General features: G+C 42.8%; 1 protein-coding gene across 1 annotated transcript in view; it reads right to left on the bottom strand.

The window, feature by feature from the left end:
- Positions 1–11056, bottom strand: part of LOC126106370 (uncharacterized) — a 39178-nt gene extending 28122 nt beyond the window's left edge. Inside the window, exon 1 of the mRNA XM_049912662.1 lies at positions 10909–11056. The gene's annotated coding sequence lies outside the window, so the exon portion shown is untranslated. The remainder of the gene's footprint in view (positions 1–10908) is intronic.
- Between the last annotated feature and the right edge of the window lie 4382 nt (positions 11057–15438).

Genomic DNA, 15438 nt, shown 5'->3' with positions numbered 1-15438 from the left:
TACCTACTGTGGTATTCATTATCCTAGCGTCTGCAGTCCTATAGAACTTCAAACACATACCATCATTACTCAGTTCTACAGTATCCCACTTCTTTCCACATTTCTTCTTCTGGACGATTTTCTAGACTATAGTCTACTCTTCATCATTACCAAACAGTGATTTAAATTTATATCTACTCCTGCGTAAGCCTTACAATCTATTCCTGATTTCGGAATCTTTTTTCCATCATTTTGACCATTAACCATCTGGAATCTTCCGTGTCTCCAGGACTTTTTCAAAAACACTTCTTCCTCTTGTGCTTTTTCAACAGTTTATTCGCCATTACTAACTGAAATTTGTTGCAGAACTCGACTGATCTTTCTCCTCTCCCATCTCTACTACCAAGACCATATTCTCTCCTACCTCTCTTTGTTTCTTCCTCTAATGTAGTGTTCCACACGCCTATGATTATTAGATATGCATCTCCCTTTACATACTGAGTTACACGTTCAGTATCCTCATACACTTCTCCAACTTTTCTTCTTCTGCTTGTGATGTTGGCATATATACCTGAAGAACTGTTACATCTACATCTACATCGATACTCTGCAAATCACATTTAAGAGCCTGGCAGAGGGTTCATCGAACCACCTTCACAATTCTCTATTACTCCAATCTCGAATAGCCCGCTGAAAGAACGAACACCTATATCTTACCGTACGAGCTCTGATTTCCGGCATTTTATCGTGGTGATCGTTTCTCCCTATGTAGATCGGTGCAAACAAAATATTTTCGCATTCGGAGGAGAAAGTTGGTGATTGGAATTTCATGAGAAGTTTCCGTCGCTACGAAAAACGCCTTTCTTTTAATGAAGTATCATTTCAGTGGCACTCTCTCCCATACTTCGCGATAATACAAAATGCGCTGCCCTTCTTTGAACTTTTTCGATGCACTCCGTCAGTCGTAGCTGGTAAGGATCCCACACCGCGCAGCAGTATTCTTAAAGAAGACGGACAAGCGTAGTGTAGGCAGTGTCCTTCGTAGATCTGTTACGTTTTGTAAGTATCCTTCCAATAAAACGCAGTCTTTGGCTAGCCTTCCCAACAACATTTTCTATGTGTTCCTTCCAATTTAAGTTGTTCGTAATTGTAATTCCTAGGCATTTAGTTGAATTTACGGCCTTTAGATTTGACTGATTTATCGTGTAACCGAAGTTTAACGGATTCCTTTTAGCACTCGTGTGGATGACCTGACGATTTTCGTTATTTAGGGTCAACTGCCAATTTTCGCACCATTCAGATATCTTTTCCAAATCGTTTTGCAATTTGTTTTGATCTTCTGATGACTTTATTAGTCGATAAACGACAGCGTCATGTGCAAACAACCTCAGACGGGTGCTCAGATTGTCTCCCAAATAGTTTATATAGATAAGGAACAGCAAAGGGTCTCAAACACTACCTTGGGGAACGCAAGAAATCACTTCTGTTTTACTCGATGACTTTCCGTCAGTTACTACGAACTGTGAACTCTCTGACAGGAAGTCACAAGTCAAGTCATATAACTGAGACGATATTCCATAATCACGCAATGTCACTATAAGCCGCTTGTGTGGTGCAGTATCAAAAGCCTTCTGGAAATCCAGAAATACGGAATCGATCTGAAATCCCTTGTCAATAGCATTCAACACTTCATGCGAATAAAGAGCTAGTTGTGTTTCAAAAGAACGATGTTTTCTAAACCCATGTTGACTGTATGCCAACAGACCGTTTTCTTCGAGGTAATTCATAATGCTCGAACACAATATATGTTCCAGAATCGTGCTGCACATTAGCGTTAATGATGTGGGCCTGCAATTAAGTGGATTACTCCTACTGCCATTCTTGAATATTTGTGTGACCTGTGCAACTTTCCAGTCTTTTGGTACAGATCTTTCGTCGAGCGAACGGTTGTATATGATTGTCAAGAATGGAGCTAATGCATCAGCATACTCTGAAAGGAACCTAATTGGTACACAATCTGGACCAGAATACCTGCTTTTATTAAGTGATTCAAGTTGCTTCACTACTCCGAGGATATTTACTTCTACGTTACTCATGTTGGCAACTGTTCTTAATTCTAATTCTGGAATATTTAGCTCGTCTTCTTTTGTGAAGGCATTTCGGAAGGTTGTGTTTAGTAACTCTGCTTTGGCAGCACTGTCTTCGACAATATCTCCATTGCTATCGCGCAGAGAAGGCATTGATTGTTTCTTGCCGCCAACATACTTCACATACGACCAGAATCTCTTTGGATTTTCTGCCAGGTTTCGAGACAAAGTTTCGTTGTGGAAACTTTTGTAAACATCTCGCATTGAAGTCCGCGCTAAATTTCGAGCTTCTGTAAAAGATCGCCAATCCTGGGAATTTTGCGTCTGTTTAAATTTGGCTTGTTTGTTTCGACGTTTCTGCAACAGTGTTCTGACCCGTTTTGTGTACCAAGGAGTATCAATTCCGTCGTTTGTTAATTTATTTGGTATTAATCTCTCAACTGCTGCCGATACTATTTCTCTGAATTCATGCCACATCTAGTCTACACTTATATCATTAATTTGGAAGGAATGAAGATTGTCTCTCAGGAAGGGATCAAGTGAATTTTTATCTGCTTTTTTGAATAGGTTTACTTTTTAGGATTTGTGGGTTACAATATTCAGTCTCGCTACGACAACCCTGTGTTCACTCATCCCTGTATCCGTTTTGATACTCGTTATTAACTCAAGAGTATTTGTTGCTAAGAGTTCAAGTGTGTTTTCATAACCATTTATTATTCGCGTGGGCTCATGAACTAACTGCTCGAAATAATTTTCAGAGAATGCGTTTAGCACAATTTAGGATGATGTTTTATGCGTACCTCCGCAATTAAACATGTGTTTTCGCCAACATACCAAGGGTAAATTAAAGTCACCACCAAATATTATCGTATGAGTCGGGTAGTCGGGTACGTGTTTGAAATCAAACTCAAGTTTTCTTTGAACCTTTCAGCAAATGTATCATCTGAATTAGGATGTCGGTATCAGGATCCAATTATTATTTTATTCCGGTTGCCTACAATGACCTCTGCCCATACTAACTCACAGAAATTATCTACTTCAATTTCGCGACAATCTACTTCTAACAGCAACAAACACGCTACCGCCAACCATGTTTAGCCAATCCTTTCGGAACGCCATTAGATTCTTCGCAAAAATTTCGGCTTAGCTTATCACCGGCCTTAGCTAGCTTTTAATGCCTATAACGATTTGAGCATCCGTGATTTCTACTAGCGCTTGGAGCTCTAGTACTTTCCCAACACAGCTACGACAATTTACGACTGTTATAGCGATGGTTCCTGTATCTACATTTTTCCTGTGTTCGGCCTGCATCCTTTGTGGCTGAAGCCCTTTTTGTGTTTTCCCGAGACCCTCTAAACTGAAAAACCGCCCAGTCCACGTTAAACAGCCCCTGCTACCCGTGTAGCCACCTCCTGCGTATAGTGAACACCTGATCTATTCAGCGGAACCCGAAAACCACCCACCCTCTGTCGCAAGTCGAGGAATATGCAGCCCACACGGTCGCAGAACCCTCTGAGCCTCTGATTCAGACCCTCCACTCCAGTCTTATAATCGAGCCATCAGTGACCAACGTCTATGAACTAGCTTCTGTAAACTATTGTAGCAACTATTTTCAGTCTGATGGTTGCATGTGTTTCACTATAATGTTGGCTGACTTTGGAACTGGTTTTGGTTGGACCAACAATAAGATGAGTTTTTGACAAATTTAGACATGGGATTAATTACCAAGATCATACTATTCTCATCAACAAGTACTCTTTTATCTGAAACTTACCACTCATAGAACTATCTTTTATGTATTTTGATAAATCTGATGCCTGTTGTTAAGGTCGAACTGATCTCATAGAGTAACCTATAATTACTTTTAGTAGTGGCACTAACAGATCATCATGTGTTTCGATAAGTGGTACAGACAACTGAGATTTGTAAGTACTTAATTAGAGGGTCCGTTCCGACTTGCAAAGTGTAGTACAATAATCGAACTTGGCTCACCGCTAGTGCTCCTTAACCTGTAAGTTTCAGTAGTAAGAAACAGTCACTTTTGTTAGCACAAGTAATACCTGAGCAGATAGTCATAATCCAAAAAGGAATACAATGAGACCAACTCCTATACAATCAACTAGGCAAAATGTTATCTTTGTAACGATATAAACATTTGCATGTGAAAGTGTTAAACTGTGATGTGTTTATCAGTGTGATCTGTGTGGAAAATAATTAAAATTCTAACAAAAAATGATTGTATTTCTACACTACTGGCCATTAAAATTGCTACACCACGAAGATGACGTGCTACAGGCGCGAAATTTAACCGACAGGAAGAAGATGCTGTGATATGCAAATGATTAGCTTTTCAGAGCATTCACACAAGGTTGGCGCCGGTGGCGACACCTACAACGTGCTGACATGAGGAAAGTTTCGAACCGATTTCTCATACACAAGCAGTAGTTGACTGGCGTTGCCTGGTGAAACGTTGCTGTGATGCCTCGTGTAAGGAGGAGAAAGGCGTACCATCACGTTTCCGACTTTGATAAAGGTCGGATTGTAGCCTATCGCGATTGAGGTTAATCGTATCGTGACATTGCTGCTCGCGTTGGTTGAGATCCAGTGACTGTTAGCAGAATATGGAATCGGTGGGTTCAGGAGGGTAATACGGAACGCCGTGCTGGATCACAACGGTCTCGTATCACTATCAATCGAGATGACAGGCATCTTATCCTCATAGCTGTAACGGATCGTGCAGCCACGTCTCGATCCCAGAGTCAACAGATGGGGACGTTTGCAAGACAACAACCATCTGCACGAACAGTTTGACGACGTTTGCAGCAGCATGAACTATCAGCTCGGAGACCATGTCTGCGGTTACTCTTGACGCTGTATCACGGACAGGAGCGCCTGCGATGGTGTACTCAACGACGAACCTGAGTGCACGAATGGCAAAACGTCATTTTTTCGGATGATTCCAGGTTCTGCTTACAGCATCATGATGGTCGCATCCGTGTTTGGTGACATAGCGGTGAACGCACATTGGAAGCGTGTATTCGTCATCGCCTTACTGGCGTAACACCCGACGTGATGGTATGGGGTACCATTGGTTACACGTCTCGATCACCTCTTGTTCGCATTGACGGCAAATTGAACAGTGGACGTTACATTTCAGATGTGTTACGACCCGTGGCTCTACTCTTTATTCGATCCCTGCGAAACCCTACATTTCAGCAGGATAATGCACGACCGCATGTTGCAGGTCCTGTGCGGGCTTTTGTGGATACAGAAAATGTTCGACTGCTGCCCTGTGCAGTACATTCTCCAGATCTCTCACCAATTGAAAACGTCTGGTCAATGGTGGCCGAGCAACTGGCTCGTCAGACTACGCCAGTCACCACTCTTGATGAACTGTGGTATCGTGTTGAAGCTGCATGGGCAGCTGTACCTGTACGCGCCATCCAAGCTCTGTTTGACTCAATGCCCAGGCGTATCAAGGCCGTTATTACAGCCAGAGGTGGTTGTTCTGGGTACTGATTTCTCAGGATCTAAGCACCCAAATTGCGTGAAAACGTAATCACATGTCAGTTCTAGTATAATATATTTGTCCAATGAATACCCGTTTATCATCTGCATTTCTTGTTGGTGTATCAATTTTAATGGCCAGTAGTCTAGATTATCAGTCAATAGATTATCAGTCAACGTATGGGCAGGCATAGTCAGTAATTACGAACTAGGCCGTTTCGTCTTCCATCCCACTGAAATGCATCAGTGTACGCAGTGTTCATCAGAGACATACTATCGAGGTACCAGGATCATATCCCACTTGTTATTAGTCAGCAGATGTGGTTCAAACATGATGGATCCCGCCTCAATGGACTGAGAGTCCATGAAAAACTGGATCAAACATCCCCTGAAAAGTGAATAGGTATAGAACGTCCAGTTTCATTGCTAGCACATTCACACAACCTCAAACCACTTTATTTCTTCCTGTGGGGCCAGGTGAAAAGGATACTGGGTATATTACAAAGAGTACAGCAGAACTTTGTACGATGATGCCATGCCTGCATCGACGCAGGGGGGCGCCATTTTGAACAACTGTTGTAAATGTAGCAGCTTGTAAGACTTGTACAAGTAAATGAAAATCATTATTACTCAACCGAAGACATAGGATTTTCGGTCTCTCTGACATGGAGTTATGTTAAGCATTACTAGTCATTTAACGGGGGAAGTTACTTGAGGGTGTTGGGGAATATTCAGCGGGAAGTCTGTACGGCATGATCAGGTTTCGGAAGTAGAGGCCCTCAGTTTGACCTCTATACAAGGCGAAGGCGAAACTTGAGTGGATTTTCGCTTATACCTTTCGACCCTGTTGTTTCCGGACTCGAGTTCCTTACTCAAATTGGTACATTTACTCTTTTTCACTATCCCAGAAAGTTTGTAACACCATCCTCGTAGATAGATCGTCTTGTACAACGATTTCAGTGCGTTGTGCAACCTTTCTAGCTAGAGGGCAATTTTGAGATAATGTTCGGAGACATGAAGATGCCGGATATTATCATATGTTCCATGCTACTTACGCTAGCAACTCGTAAAGATATATTGCCACTAACACAGACTAAGCTAGACCCGCCCTGATGGCCGTCGTGTCAAAGTGCCATTTCCAGGACAGGAAGGTGCACCAGTCCCGGATCGAATCCACCCTGAGGTCTAACGACGATGGTCGGTGTGCCATACAGCCTTGACGTAGATTTTAGGCTGTTTCCATCATCCCACTAGGCGATTAGCAGGTTGGTACCCAAGTCCCGCTTCAGTTACACAATTTCCAAACATTTTGAAAGAAATCGCTCACTTTCACATCAATAACACTACATGCCGACAGTTGGGGTACATATATTCCATCCCAGAGGGTAACTGGGCGACACCATGAGCGGGATCTAGCCACTATTACACTAATCGTGCCAAACCCGTTAATAACCGTGCCGTGCGTGCGCCGATGCGGGACAAAAGCAAAAGAGAAAGAACAACGCAGACCAAACTAAACGTCGCGTCGTTTTTCATCCACATATCGGGGGGACAAGTGTGGTGATCATGTTGGGCATGAAAATCACGAAATTGTTCCTTAAACAACGCCACTCTTTATTTTTCCGCCATAAGTGCTCAAACGACCTAGTGAAATATCCTTTTGACGTAGAAGTCGATGAGACATATGGCACTGCAAATTTTCTTGCGTTTCTGCAAGAGAATGTGGTGGGAATGTAGTGTACCCAGAAAGTCTTCCACGATAGTTCTCATAATAGTATTGTAAGTAAACTGACATTTCCTAACTCCCTACCAATGAGTCGATTTGTATTTAGCTGCGAATGAGTCATGTAGGTTCAGCGCATGATATGGTAGCTGATGCGCAGAGACCAATTTTCGTCCAGATCTCTGGACGAGTTTATTTGTTTGTCCAGGAGGGGAGACCGACATCATCGTTTGCCCTCTTTCTGCCTGTCGGCGACGTACTGGGATGATAGAATCGAGCTGCATGCGCTGCAACCATTCTCAAATTATTTTACAGAAACTATTCCCTAAAAAAAATCTGTTTTGCATTACTTACGGCTTTATACGTCAGGTTCACAATGATGTGCCCATCTTTCCGTTAACGGTCATAGCATAGATTAGATTAGATTAGATTTACTTTCATTCCAATGGATCCCTAGTGAGGAGGTCCTCCAGGATGTGGAATATGTAAGTAGGGCACTGAGCGAAATTTGAAAAAGTTTGCAGTGGAAAATATGGCTTACTATGACTTTGGGTTTGGGGCATATTACTTAGTGTGTTGCTGTGTATGAAATTTAGCTGACATATTGAATGTTTCTGGTCTAGCACACCCATTTGTGATCACGTCACGCCAGTGATAAAGCCAGATTGAAATATCCACAACATTTCTCATATTTCATAAACGATTTGAGATACTGAAATGAGATTTTGGTAAATTATAGCATGCAAAGAGGAGAGTGTTTTGCCATATTGTTGTTATGAAAAATTTCATTATCTACCGTGTTATTTCACCAGCTACAGACTTTTTCGATGGAAGTACAAAAAGAGAAGCTCAAATTAAAATAATAATCAGCGATTACTATTTATTGCACTTATTTTGGCGCAACAGAAGCATTCCTCATTTGGGGTATGAAAGATTGGTCTTCAAACGGAAAACGCATTTTATACTTCTTCCATACCCTCGTGTTCTGCATAACGAGTGCGCTCTCATTGATCCTTCGTGTCACTGTTACCAGTTTTGTGGAATGTTGCTTCCCTACAGCAAGGAACTTTAGATATTGCTTTTACGCGCTTTAGTAATGAAACATACAACCCATCTCTGTTTTTAAATCAAAGTAATATTAAAAAATATGTTGACAAGGTTGAAAACACACCCGTGAACAACAGAATATTGAAGAGGTAGTACAAAACATTTTCTGACCTGTTATGGCGAACCTTTCCGATGCGAAACCCGAATGGCTGAGTTTTATTTAAAAAAATATAGTCAGCGATAACGTTTATTACTCATATTAATTTTAACAAAAAATACAATATTTCTGCGTATCCGTAACGTCATAATTTCATTGAGTGCATTAATAAATGGAGGTTTACACCCAGTCCAATGAAGACTTAAGTTAGTTGCTATCATCTTAACAACAGAATGGGCAAGGCAAAGCCAAATGTCAGATTTAATGGTCGAGTCCTCTACCAAAATATTTAGGTGTAACTCTTGATAGAACGTTGTCCTACAAGAAACACGTAGAAACAATCCAAGCAAAGCTGAAAACTCGCAGTTACACAACACAGAAGCTGAGTGGTATGTCACTGGTCGCAAGAGCTACAACGCTGCGATTTTCTTCCTTAGCACTCGTCTACTCTGCTGCCCATTGGTGTTTTCCTACATAATAGTTTACAGATGAGGAAAATCAATGTTCAGTGAAATGCAGCAGTGAGGACAATAACAGATACATTAGGTCTAGTTCTCTTCGCTGGTTATCATCTCTAAGCGACATTGTGTCACCACGTCTACGAAGACATATTGCTCTTCTACAGGAACAGGAAAAAGTAGTTAAAGCTCCACAGATTCCAGTCCACTCTGATGCGGTCATACTTAGAATGAGCCAATTAAAATCCAAGCACTCACCCGTCATATCGACAGAATCGCTCCAAGAAATGGATTTCTACATCAACTGAAAATTGGTCAGAAACGTTGAGTAGCATTGCTCATAAGGAATAAGACCTGGTATAATGTCAGTCGGCATGGAATTACCGCGGCGTACTTGAAAGACAGTTGAAAGGCCTTATACAGGCCCTAGTATCGGTGCAGAAATCATCCACCGAAGAGGAAGGCTTCATCTTCTCAATGTAACTGTGGCAGTGAAAAGAAGACAATAAAAGACAGTGTAACAAGCTGTAGCAAGCGAATTTATCCTGAAAATCTAGAAGATTTCTGTGAGGTGAAAGAAGGCATCCCTTGAATGAACTGAAAATTTCGATATTAATTTGTAGATTTATAGTTTCAGGTCTATTTATTTTGTAAAATTATGCAATTCATTACGTTGTTTGTTGTTCAGTCTGTATTGCCATAAGTTAAACAAATAAATAAATAATTTCATGGTAATCAGAGTGGCTGTTCTTTGTAAATCAAGACAGTGAAATGACTATAGAAAAACTAATAGTGAAATCAATATGCTGTCTTTATAACGCTTTTACTATGACGAAATACATTTTTAAGTCACAGTTCTATCAACAGGGCTTCTATTTTTATGTGAGAACCTTCATTGCAATGTCAACTCACAGAAATCCATATCTCTGAATTCTTTTGATTTGTTTTTTATATGACAGTCAACAAGTTTTGAAACGTCCCCTTAGAAAAATTTTGAAATGACTGTGCTGGTAAACCTCTTACGTTATTTGATTTTCAAAAGCTGAGCAAAGCTGAACGTACTCAGACATTTCTCTCTTTACTTACTCTGATCATCACTAAACTGACACACAATATTTTTTTTAGAGCAACGCAATCTGACTTTCAATAATCCCCACAAAGGAATGGCCGTGACTAACAATAACCTATACCTTTCATGAGTTACTTACCTCACAAAAATCTTCGTTACTCAAACTACCGCAATACAGCGAGCGCCAATACTGACAGCTAAATTAAAGATTCTAACTACTGAAGGCACTAACTACTGATAGGCACAGTTGGCAAATGAAAGATTTTGATAGAGAACAAACAATGTATTTACCTTAATAACGTTCAAAAGTCATCATATATATATCTATCAATTCATGACATCCATCTTTACAAATTTCCTTTTTCTGGCGTACACTCGTCCAGATCGTCCGTTCTCAAAACTCTGGCATCTCTCTCTCCACATCCACCATTGCTGGCGGCTCACCTCCAATTGCACAACGCTACGCGCTTTTCACATCCAACTGCCCAACACTAAAATAGCGAATATTCAAACAATGCCAACCAGCCACAGACAGCACACAGCACAGTCAGTGATTTTCATACAGAGCGCTACGTGGCGTTACCAACATAAAAACCTAAACAGTCTACTTACAGTTTCATAGATAAGCGTTTCTGGTGCGTTGACATAGTACGAAAGTCTTTACATAACAACAGATGATGAAGCTGTGACTTAGGACAACAAGGATATAAATACAACAGATATATTTTATTTTTAAGTTTTCCAACGAAATTTCAGTTTTTGGCTAGGCAGATAAAATAAAAAAGGACAGAGAGAGACAGGGAATACTGTACAGCCTGTATGCTGCAGCATAACCTTCAGCTGAACGAAACCCTAGGTGAGGATCCGCTGTTAATACTTACTGTAGGCAGGCCTTATCCGACTGGCGCGTTCGTTATCGAGGTGCGTGGATACTGGACGCCGAACTGACCCGTCGCCTAACCGAGCAGTGCCTGAGGCTCGACTGTCCCGCGCTACGTCACCAGGGCAGTCGGCGGCACCGTGTAAGTGGCCACAGGCAGGAAGGGCTAATTCGCGAACGGCGGCCAAGAAGAAAGGCACTCGTGGGTAGATTGCAACACGAGACCCCGTCACGTCCCACACCACCACCAGACCTTTCCCGCTGCTAATGGAATTGACCTGAATAAAGGACACAGCCACGGGAACCGTCTCTGGAAAGCGACACTCATTTCGCAATACCTTCATCAAAAGCTGCATCAACATCTGAGTACCTATAGGCTACCTCATGATCCTATCTTTAATAAACTGATACACAGACTGCAGCCGACACTGTGGCGTTTGTAATTAACGTCTAGATAAACAACCACGGGTCGTGAGATACATCTTCATTACTACACTACTGGCTATTAAAATTGCTGCACCGAGAAGAAATGCTGATGATAAACGGGTATTCATTGGACAAACACATTATACTAGAACTGACATGTGATTACATTTTCACGCAATTTGGGTGCATAGATACTGAGAAATCAGGACCCAGAACAACCACCTCTGGCCGTAATAACGGCCTTGATACGCCTGGACATTGAGTCAATCAGAGCTTGGATGGCGTGCACAGGTACAGCTGCCCATGCAGCTTCAACACGATGCCACAGTTCATCAAAAGTAGTGATTGGCGTATTGTGACGAGCCAGTTGCTGGGCCACTATTGACCAGACATTTTCAATTGGTGAGAGATCTGGAGAATGTGCTGGCCAGGACAGCAGTCGAACATTTTCTGTATCCACAAAGGCCCGCACAGGACCTGCAACATGCGGTCGTGCATTATCCTTCTGAATTGTAGCGTTTCGCAGGGATCGAATAAAGAGTAGAGCCACGGGTCGTAACACATCTGAAATGTAACGTCCACTGTTCAAAGTGCCGTCAATACGAACAAGAGGTGACCGAGACCTGTAACCAATGGCACTCCACACAATCACGCCGGGTGATATGCCAGTATGGCGATGACGAATACACGCTTCCAATGCGCGTTCGCCGCGATGTCGCCAAACACTGATGCGACCATCATGATGCTGTAAACAGAACCTGGATTCATTTGAAAAAATGACGTTTTGCCATTCGTGCACCCAGGTTCGTCGTTGACTACACCATCGTAGGCGCTCCTGTCTGTGATGCAGCGTCAAGGGAACCGCAGCCATGGTCTCCGAGCTGATAGTCCATGATGCTGCAAACGTCGTCGAACTGTTCGTGCAGATGGTTGTTGTCTTGCAAACGTCCCCATCTGTTGACTCTGGGATCGAGACGTGGCTGCACGATGCGTTACAGCCATGCAGATAAGATCCTGTCATCTCGACTGCTAGTGATACGAGACCGTTGGGATCCAGCACGGCGTTCCGTATTACCCTCCTGAACCCACTGATTCCATATTCTGCTGACAGTTATTGGATCTCAACCAACGCGAGCAGCAATGTCGCGATACGATAAACAGCAATCGCGATAGGCTACAATCCGACCTTTATCAAAGTCGGAAACGTGATGGTACGCATTTCTCCTCCTTACACGAGGCATCACAACAACGTTTCACCAGGCAACGCCGGTCAACTGCTGTTGGTGTATGAGAAATCGGTTGGAAACTTTCTTTATGTCAACAAGTTGTAGGTGTCGCCACCGGCGCCAACCTTGTGTGAATGCTCGGAAAAGCTAATCATTTGCATATCACAGCATCTTCTTCTTGTCGGTTAAATTTCGCGTCTGTAGTACGTCATCTTCGTGGTGTAGCAATTTTAATGGCCAGCAGTGTAGTTTCATACATCATAAGCGAGCATCAACTGATATTCGCTGCCCTGGTAGCAACACATTAGAGATTTAAACCACCGCTCGGCACCGTCGTCTGTATGTTTGCGAATGCAACTCGCAGCACTTTGCATTGGCGATAATACCAAGTGGACCTTTAAAACTACAACCTTTTGCCACCAGGGCAATGAATACTTCAGAGTCTCAGGATGCTCGCGCCAGATGAGTGAAACGAGTGTAATACGTCAGATAATACGCAACCTGTGCCGGTTTACCTGTAGACTGATCCTACATTTTATTACCGTTTATTAGTAACAGGCACATATCGGAGACTAACATTTTTCTGGTTTTTGTGTTCCTTTAGAAAATGTATATGAGTTCGTGTTAGACCCTTGAAAGGCTCTTAACAGATTAAAATGCGTAATACCTTACCTGAAGCACTTCTAAAGGCAACGGAGGCCATTTTATTTTCGATGTGAAAGTTCATTGGTAAAATTTTGCGAGTTTGTCGAAATAACGAGCTACATGGCGTAATGTACTTGTTGCTATACGTAAGAAATTTGAATTAAAGAGACGCAAATTCAATCTCCTTCCGAAATCATTTGGTTTAGATTAACTGTCTACATACATTCAGTTGGATACTTCCATCATTGTCGCCATCATCTTCAGAACGAAATCCCTGCTGCCATAGCGGAGAAAAAATCTTTGCACCTAAAAGTAACTTAAGGCGCGCACCAAGGGAGTATTATAGGATCATTACTGTTCACAGTATATATAAATGACCTAGTGGTTAATGTCAGGTGCTCCATGAGACTGTTATACATAGAGGAGTCGCAACAATTGTAGCGAAGTGCAGCAAGACATAAAAGGTCTCAAGGCTTAGTGCTGGTGGTTGAGACTTGACATAAACAAATGTAATGTATTCCATATAAATAGGAACACTTACTAACTATTGCATGATTACATAGTTGCCCAACGATCACTGGTACAGTCAAACTCGTTGTATATTTGGGGACATACACAAGGAGAGATCTGAAGTGGAACGATTGCCTAAAACTAATCCCAGGTAACACAGCTACCACACTGAAATTCATTGGACGAATCCTTAGCAAGTGAAATACACATATCACAAAAAGTTTTGCATCATATTGATTCCGAGAGTTCCGGAATCTGTACAGAAACTGGAATAGAGATCAACATAAACGTCATTTGCGCCCTTTTTATTGCTCATGGAAACCACACATTGTATATTATACCACCATACTGCGCGACCTTCAGAAGTGGTGGTCCCAATTGCTGTACACACCGATACCTCTGATACCCAGTAGCACGTCCTGTTGCATTAATGCCTGCCTATATTCGTCGTGGCATACTATCCATAAGTTCAACAAGGCACTGTTGGTCCAGATTGTCCCACTCCTCAACGGCGATTCGGCGTAGATCCCTCAGAGTGGTTGGTGGGTTACGTCATCCATAAACAGCCCCTTTCAATATATCAAAGGCATTTACGATAGGGTTCATGTTTGGAGAACATGCTAGCCACTCTAGTCGACCGATGTCGTTATCCTGAAGGAAGTCATTCATAAGATTTGCGCTGTGGGGGCCCGAATTGTCGTCCATGAAGACGAATGCCTCGCTAGTATGCTGCTGATATGGTTGCAGTATTGTTCGGAGGATGGCATTCACGTATTGCGCAGCCATTACGGCGCCTTCCATGACCACCAGCGGCGTACGTCGTCCCCACATAATGCCACCCCAAAACAGCAGGGAACCTCCACCTTGCTGTACTCTCTGGACAGTGCGTCTAAGGCGTACATCCTGACCAGGTTGCCCCCAAACTCGCCACCAACGATTGTCTGGTTGAAGGCATATTCGATAAGGCTCGATGAAGAGAACGTGATGCCAATCCTGAGCGGTCCATTTGGCATGTTGTTGGGCACCTCTGTACCATGCTGCATGGTGTCGTGGGTGCAAAGATGGACCTCGCCGTGGACGTCGGGAGTGAAGTTGCGCATCGTGCAATCTACTGCGCACAGTTTGAGTTGTAACCCGACGTCCTGTGGCTGCACGAAAAGCATTATTCAATATGGTATCGTTGCTGTCAGGATTCCTCCGAGCCATTATCCGTAGGTAGCGGTCATCCGCTGCAGTAGTAGCCCTTGTACGGCATGAGCGAGACATGTCATCGACAGTTCCTGTCTCTCTCTGTATCTCCTCCATGTCCAAACAACGTCGCTTTGGTTCACTCCAAGACGCCTGGACACTTCCCTTGTTGAGAGACCTTCCTGGCACTAAGTAACAATGCAGACGCGATCGAACCGCGGTATTGATCGTGTAGGTATCGCTGAACTACAGACAGCATGAGCTGTGTATCTCCTTCGTGGTGGAATGACTGGAACTGATCAGCTGTCGGACCCCCTCCGTCTAATAGGCGCTGCTCACGCATAGTTGTTTACATCTTTGGGCAGGTTTAGTGACATTTCTGGAGTCAAAGGGACTGTGTCTGTGATATAATATTCACAGTCAACGTCTGTCTTCAGGAGTTCTGGGATCCGGGGTGGTGTAAAACTTTTTTTGATGTGTGTACATCCAAGAAAGAAGTAGCTTGCAAAATCGTTGTTTAACTGATGTTTGAATAC

The sequence above is a fragment of the Schistocerca cancellata genome, chromosome 1 (assembly GCF_023864275.1).
Source record: "Schistocerca cancellata isolate TAMUIC-IGC-003103 chromosome 1, iqSchCanc2.1, whole genome shotgun sequence".
Lineage (NCBI taxonomy): Eukaryota > Metazoa > Arthropoda > Insecta > Orthoptera > Acrididae > Schistocerca > Schistocerca cancellata.
Note: the sequence above shows the minus strand (reverse complement) of the source record. Positions and strands in the feature narration are given on the sequence as shown.